Source organism: Marmota flaviventris, chromosome 8, assembly GCF_047511675.1.
Source record: "Marmota flaviventris isolate mMarFla1 chromosome 8, mMarFla1.hap1, whole genome shotgun sequence".
Taxonomy (NCBI): domain Eukaryota; kingdom Metazoa; phylum Chordata; class Mammalia; order Rodentia; family Sciuridae; genus Marmota; species Marmota flaviventris.
The window spans coordinates 31,769,716-31,778,564 of record NC_092505.1 but is presented as its reverse complement, the minus strand read 5'-3'; positions in this window follow the sequence as shown (position 1 = coordinate 31,778,564).

Below are 8,849 nucleotides of genomic sequence, written 5' to 3'. Positions count from 1 at the left end.
ATTTCTTGGAAAGCTGGGAATGGAGCCACCATTTGACCCAGCTATTCCCCTTCTTGGTCTATTTCCTAAAGACCTAAAAAGAGCATGCTACAGGGACACTACTACATCGATGTTCATAGCAGCACAATTCACAATAGCAAGACTGTGGAACCAACCTAGATGCCCTTCAATAGACGAAAGGATAAAAAAAAAAAATGTGGCATTTATACACAATGGAGTATTACTCTGCATTAAAAAATGACAAAATCATAGAATTTACAAGGAAATGGAAGGCATTAGAGCAGATTATGCTAAGTGAAGCTAGCCAATCCCTAAAAAACAAATGCCAAATGTCTTCTTTGATATAAGGAGAGTAACTAAGAACAGAGTAGGGACGAGGAGCATGAGAAGAAGATTAACATTAAACAGGGATGAGAGGTGGGAGGGAAAGGGAGAGAGAAAGGAAATTGCATGGAAATGGAAGGAGACCCTCAGGGTTATACAAAATTACATACAAGAGGAAGTGAGGGGAAAGGGAAAAATAATACAAGGGGGAGAAATGAATGACAGTAGAGGGGGTAGAGAGAGAAGAGGGGAGGGGAGGGGAGGGGAGGGGGGATAGTAGAGGATAGGAAAGGCAGCAGAATACAACAGACACTAGTATGGCAATATGTAAATCAATGGATGTGTAACTGATGTGATTCTGCAATCTGTATATGGGGTAAAAATGGGAGTTCATAACCCACTTGAATCAAAGTGTGAAATATGATATATCAAGAACTATGTAATGTTTTGAACAACCAACAATAAAAATTTAAAAAAAGAAAAGAAAAAATAATAATTTTATGCTAATTAGGAGATGAATATTTTTCAGCTTCAGGAAAGCTTGATTTTTATATTATGCCTTCTAGTTGTTTTTCAAGAATATATTACCAGTGTAAGTGGGAATGAATCTCTAAGGACCTCATAGGCTGTACATAAAACTTATTCTGGACTAGACTTCTGAGTAGGCTTTTGTCTCCCTTATGATACAGGAGATAGATTGTAACACAATATCAATCAAAATACTGGACATGATCAAATGACACATTTCCTTGGAGAAGGCATTTAATAATTTTTCCTAGGATCAACTGCATGTTTTATTTCTATTTATTTATTTATTTATTTATTTTGGTACTCGGAATTGAACTCAGGGGCACTCAAACACTGAGCCCCATCACCAGCCATATTTTGTATTTTATTTAGAGACAAAGTCTTACTGAATGCTTGCTTAGTGCCTCACAAAGTTGCTGAGGCTGGCTTCGAACTCTTGATCCTCCTGTCTCAGCCTCCTGAGCCACTGGAATTATAGGCATGTGTCTCTTCGCCTGATTCTCTTTATATTTTTATCATAGAATCATAAATGTCTACCAGATAAAAGAGATAATACCATTTGGGTTCTTTGTTTTAAAGAACAAAAAGGTGCAATATAGTAAAATAAAATAATTGTGATTGAAAGAAAATAAAAATCCTCTTCCTAATCCAATATGATTCTTATTTGGGTCTATAAATTCAGCTTTCTACTTCCTGCTATCTTGGGAAACTTACTTAACTTTTCTCTAGATAAGTTTTCTCATCTGTAAAATAAAAAGCATGATGTTATCTGTAAATTATGTTCTATTAATAAAATGAGTTAATATAATTAAATTATTTAGAATACCAGGTAATAAGTATTCAGTCAGTATTCATTACCACATTTTATTTTTCATAGCTACAAATTCCACATTTATATCTTCTAGTGCTGCTTGCTATTTACAAACCAAATCTCTATTGATTAATTTTTTTCATAACAGTCAAATAAAGTTGAAAATATTCAACTATATTTCAAATATTTACAAAATATTAACTCTTTCCAGTTACATTTTTTTTTGCATTCTGAATGTGATTTTATTTCCAAAATGGATTAGTTATGACAGAGATAAAATGCTTTTCTCCAGGCAACCACTGTTAAAGCCTAAAAAACAGTGTCTAAGCATCACTCAGTCCCTTTTTAAGGTACCGAGCATGCAATATGCAGAATAAAATATTTGAAATTCCTGAGAAATATGGATATTTTAAAATTTTTAGTTTTAAATGGACACAATACCTTTATTTTATTTATTTATTTTTATGTGGTGCTGAGGATCGAACCCAGTGCTTCACATATGCTAGGCAAACTCTACCACTGAGCCACAACCCCAGCTGGGAAACATGAATTTCCATTATGACAAATTGTCCTCAGGATGAAGAAGAAAATGAATACAAGTAGTCAGAAGAGAGATGTGGCTTTGACACATTTTTTGTTATGATGAAAATGCTTTTGTTTCTATTAGGTTATATTTTTCATTTTAAGAAACAGAATTTAAAAAATTGAAGAGAAGGAAAGAAACCACGACCACAATGTTTGCACATTTTCATGCCATTTCTAGCATTTTAAATTTTTCATTTGTTTTAATTAGTTTTACATGACCGTAGAATGCACTTTGATACATCATACATAATGGAGTTTAATTTTTCATTCTTCTGGTTGTACATGGTGTGAAATCACACTGGTCATATAGTTATATTTATACATTGGGTAATAATGTCTGAATGTCTGATTCATTCTACTATGCTTCCTCTACCTATAACCCTTTCACTCCCCTCTATTTAAAGTAACTCTATTCTTCCCTACCCTCCCCATTGTGAATTATCATTGGCATATCAGAGAAAACATTCAGCTTTCATTTTTTTAGGATTGGCTTATTTCACTTAGCGTGATATTCTCTAGCTCCATCCATTTACTGGCAAATACTGTAATTTGATTCTTTTTTAAGATTGAGTAATATTATTTATATATATATATATATATCACATTTTTTTTTATCCAGTCATCTGCTGAAGGGTATCTAGGTTTGTCCCATAGTTTAGCTATTGTGAATTGAGCTGCTATACACATTGATGTGGTTTCATCACTGGAATATGCTGATTTTAAGTCCTTTGAGTATAAATAAACCCAGAAGTGGGTTACCTGGGTCAACTGGTGGTTCCATTTCAAGTTTTCTGAGGAATTTACATACCACTTTCCATAAGCCTATGGTTAAAAGAGATACTTATTGAGGAAAAGAACATTACCATAATGGTTGTGCCAATTTGCATTCCCACCAGCAATTCTAATCATTCTAATTTGGAACTCTTTTTGCTGTTAGTACTTCTCAGTAACACTTTTACTTTTCTTTCCCTAGAGCTAAGAATCCTCCTTGAGCCTAAGGTTTCTTCTGCATTTAGATATTTTTAGAGAAAGAAATACAGAACTTCTGGGGGAAAATACAATTCTGATTAAGAAAAAATGGTTGCAAAAATTTGGTTCAAAGATCAGTATGAGAGGAAGGATGATTCTAAATTTACTTACTAAAAGCTTCCTTCCTCTGATCCCCCATAGGCTTTTGTCTGAGTCTTTAAGGCCTGTAATTTACAAGTGAGTAAAAGCTCAAACATCACCAGGGGACACTGAGAGCACATAGCATCCATGGTATTGTTGCCAGCAGTTTTTGCAACAATAGAAGACTTTGCCAGCTAGCTCTTTGGTTGCAAGTGAAACAATGCCTCAAGGCAGACATCAACACCATCTACCATTCAGCACTGTCAGTGTTTGGCAAGTGTTCACAGGATGCCCAGGAGAAGAGATTAAGTGAACATATCAGGCAAATCTGGGGAGGAGTAAAGGTGGTTAATATGCCCCCTAGATTCTAGAAAGTGAACTCAGGGGAAATGTATCCTGAAAAACCCCAAAGTACCTTTGATACAAGCGTAATGTTACAACTGAGAAGAGTAGCCAAAGAAATAGTTCTTATTAATATTATTAGTACCACATTTTTATTCTCTTTATGCTTGTGTTTTTACTTCCTTGGTGTTATGATCTGCAAAGAACTTTCCTTTTCCCACCAATGATCTAACCACTTGGCGATTAATGCCTATGGTTAATAGAGATACTTTTTGAGGAAAAGAGCATTACCATAAAGTTTCATTCTTTATTAACAGCATTAAATGCACAGTTTCTGTAAGTCTGGCATTTTTAACATTAGCAATTCCAATAACACATGTGCTATTTAAAAACAAACAAACAAACAAACAAAAAACTCCCCTCTCCCTGAAACTAAACCTTTAAAAAATATGAATAGAACACTTTTCAGGAATTTTTAAAATAGTTTCATGGCAGCCAAAAAGTTTATTCATATCAAATCAGGATCTGAGTGATCTACATTGATGATATATTTAATACATTAGGAGAAAATGGTGTGGATGCAGGCATGGGTAGGGGGATCATATGCAGATCTTAAATCAGTCTGCCACATTTACTTGTATGTTGCCATGTTATAATTATAGTCTATGTTTTTCATTTGAGACATCATATACATATTGAATACATCTGCTAAATATTTTCAGAACATTTCATACATATTTTAATATTTTTTTGTATTAAACTATTCAGACTGACTACTTAACAAAAGAAACAGAGAACATGTAGACACACTTGAAATATTTTCATGAAAGGGTAGATTATCCAACTATTTTATGACATACACATATGAAAATCAATTTTAATATTTGCACCTCCTCAGATTTAAAAAGGAAGGTAATAGTGTGGTTGAGCATGTTTGAAGTTATTTTTGATGTTGTAGAGTCATTTTATAAAAGTTGTCTAAAAATTAGCAGCACTTTTATTTCAAACCCTAGACCCTTCTAAGAATACTGGAGTGAGGTATAAAACTAATATATTTCCCAAGGCAACATATGAATAATTCCTTTCCAATTATGGAAAACAAAGGAATGATGTGTTCATATAAAACTAAACAATCTCAACTTCTATATTTTGTATTATCTTTTGGTCATATCAAAGTTTTAAAATAATTGCCTGATTTAAATAAAAGGGAGATGCATGTATGGAATTCTATATGGCTGCTGTATGTGAGTTGTAAATTGTTTTTAATTTACATATTTTAACTATTTTTTTGGTTTCACTCAAAATATGTTTAGAGTATTTGTTTAATTTTATTCCTTATTCCTCTGACAATTCCAAAGCCAATTCCTCCGCTTTTCCTATTGTCCTCAGTAATTTCTGTCCTTAATAAATCATGCTTCCTTGGTTCCTAAGATTTGTGATCCTCCTTCATGATTGCTAAGGTGATCCATCATAGCCCAGGTATGTCTGTTCCCCTAGGGCAAACTCCTCTGTAGAGATCTGGATTCTTCATACTGCTCTGATGTTAGTACTGTCTCCTGAACAAAAGCCTTTATTAATATTTATGTTTTATCCAGAGAGACACCTTGTTATATGGAGTGTTGTAGTGAATAATCATTATCCATCTGGCCAATAATTCACACCTCTGAAGTTTGAGTGAAGATTTGAAGTTTGCCCAGCAGATGCAGTGTTAGCCTGAAGGAGTTTATTGACTTTAGATACTCTATCAGCTCTTATATAAAACTGAGCTATCCCTCAGAAGTAAATCCTTTTTAAACAGAGAAAGTGTAATTACGTATGATTTAATAGTGTAAGGTTGAGATTAATATTAATAGGATTGGTTTTGTCCCTAGTTCAAGAGCTTATAAGTAGGCTACTTGATAGATATTTTTTCTTAATAGTAAATTATAGATATTTTCATCTTTTAATTATTCTAAATTTTACACTTCTTTATTTTGCTAGTCTTTGAACATCCTAATTGTATAGTAACCATGACATTATGGATAAAAGATTTATTTGAAGACCTATGTAATTGGGTTCTAGTTTCTGCCCTCCTAATAATTACTCGTCTGTCTTGCCAGGACATACCAACTCCCTAGGCTTTGTTATTCTCATCTATAAATTGAATATTATGTGGATGCTATTTTTCATTCCAAGGTAAAATTATTTTTCCCCCTGGGATAATAGAGGTTGCCAGAATAACTGTTTCAGTAATAGAAGACTTTTCCTCCCGTGTTCAACACATACCCTCTGGATCTGTCTGAATGGTATGAGCATTAATCAAAGACATATCCTAAGTAATTATGAATACTTATATGAGATAATTCAAATTAATAAAGAGAAAAAGATAGGTTAAGTGATTTGCAAAATGCTATTTGGCTATCTGGAGATAATACATATAGAATAGTGGATGGCTTCCTCTTCTAAGTTTTAGCTGCAAAACCGTTGTGCCAACTAAGCATATTGTATTTTGGTGGAAGGATCATTTATGTGAAACTTCATTACTGTGATGAGTTAAACTCTATGAATTCATTATTTTTTAATTTCCCCATCTGCTAAACCATTAAATGATAGAAAAATATGTAAGTGGCAGCTGCAGAGGAGGGCTAGAATAAAACACAAGGGAGAGGTTGGGATGGCAGAAGTCTCTAAGAGGTTTTAGAGGCCAGAAATTTGTAGCACTCAAGAAAAGAAAACTAGGTCTGAGATATAGGAGCCTACCATGAACTCGCCCAGGTGAATAGCGGTTTGTATCCCTGCTGAGCTCTCCTTCCTGGGGAAGTCACTTCAATGCCAATCTAAAATACTTACAGAAAGCCAGTGCAAGCAGCTATACACATTAACATCAAAGGAAAAAAAAATATTGTTTGAGGGAAGAAATTTGATCTTTTCAACAAACACATTTTTCAGTAAACTTTATTGTAAAAGTTGAAGATGATGTGTTCATGGAGAAATGAATCACATCTCAACTGTGGCATCTCGCACATCACAATGATGTATCAGGTTGCTGGCTTTCTGGAAGAGCATCAATTGAAATAATAACATAAAAGCAATCTCTACCAAAAGTAAGGTTGTCTTTGTTTTTAAACAATCACCTGTAAACTTTAAAAAACAGTCTCATCCTTTCCCATATTTCCTTGTGAAGTGATTTAAAAAGACTGGCCATAAAAGTCAGCAAAATGCAGATACATACAAAGAAAGAACACATATCTGTAAATTCTCTGAGGTCTTTCATGGATGAGCAAATAGGATAAGAGTTAAACCTATCCCTCCTAACTCTTGTACTCTCTAATTTAGTAACTGTTTTTACAGATGTGTGCATAATTACATATGTTACAAGAATGGATCTAGAATTGCACCCTTTTCCTTCACCACTTCTCCATATACCAAGCCTAGTTTAAGCCATGATTCTCTCTCTCTCTGAGACTACTGCAGTAGATTCCTACATCTGGATTGAATATCCCTTATTTGAAATGCTTGAGACCAGAAGTATTTTGGATTTTAAATGTTTTCAGATTTTGGAATATTTGCATACATGTAATGAAATATCTTGGGTGTGAGATTGAAGCCTAATCATGAAATTCACTTAGGTGTCATATATACCTTAACCTGAGGGTAATGTTATACAATATCTTTAATGATTTTGTGGATGAAACAAAATTTGATGGTGTGGAATTTTCCACTTGTGGTGTCACACAGCAATTCAGAAAGTCTTAGATTTTTGAAGCACTTTGAATTTCAGATTTTCTGATTAGTGATACTCAGCTTATGTTAATATTATCGTATAGAAGAGAAGATCCTCATGGGAAGATATTTTTAAATTGTTATTTAGGTCCTATGATCCCTTTCCTCTAATTCTCCAATGACTTCCCATTTTACCTAGAATAATACTCATGAGCTTAGAATTTTATAAATGGCTTATCATCATCTCTCCCATGATGTCTTGGACTTCATATGGTAATACTCTCTTCCTTATGCAAATGCTTCAGCAACACTAGCCTGCTGGCCATTATTCTCTCACTTAGCTTGCTTTAGCTTCAAGAATTTGAACCTGAATTTCCTATTTCCTGAAATATTATGTTCCTATATACCCATATTCCCTATTTCCTCTTTTTTTTTTAGAACTCTGCTTCAAGTTCTTCCTCTCTGAGAAGCCATCCTTATACTATATCAAAAGATATCCACTTCGCTATCCTCATAGACTCTGTTTGTTTTCTTTGTAACACTGATCCCTACCTACCATATTATTATGTTTCATATTTACTTATATAATATAAAGGACAAGTACCATATCTTTTGATCTCTGCTGTTGACAGGTCTAGACATTCAGCAACAGCAGTAATGAGATCATCTTTCTTAGGGGGAGGCATGCTAGTAAACTGATACGTAGACTTTATCATTTCTATAATTTATACTATTTCAAAGGGCCCATCACACAAGTAAGGAGAAGGATGGGAAGTAGTGATCCTTTCTTTAAAGATCCACTTGTCTACCTGTCTTGTTCTTAAGTGCATACTATATAGTGAATGGTCTGTTGAAGGCATTAACAGGAGACACAAAAATATACCTGTCCCCTGCCTACTCTTATAAGTCTGTCAAAGTTTTTCTTTGATATTCTTTTATCAGAACTTCTAAAGATTCTGACTAAATATAAAGTCATATGTTATGGCCAATGCATTTATGCCTATTTTTTCCTATGGTAAATCCTTCTTTTATATAAAATGAAACAAGCAAGTATACTAATCATAGCTCAGAATCCCCTTGGGAGAGGTAACAGTGCAATAGCTACCCATTTTCTGGCCCACTGATGAACTGAAACATCCTAGTGTACCCAAGAACCTTGAGCTGTGGATCATTTTAAACACTGTCCTTTAGACTTTCTGGTTTTCCCAGAATTCCCAGAGTTGACACGTGATCACTATATTTTTTTTCCTTTTCATAACTTCTAAAGTAAGTTAACAAAGCAGTTAGTTTTAAAAAAAAGCAATCACCAAAGTTTTCAAAATTTTTAACAAAGTCAGGCAAATGCAAAATTGTTTAAGTGTGTAATTCAAGGATATCCTTCCATCCATAATTTATACAACTCTTCCTAGAAGAATGTCTTAATGATTGTTCCAGGGATTATGATAAC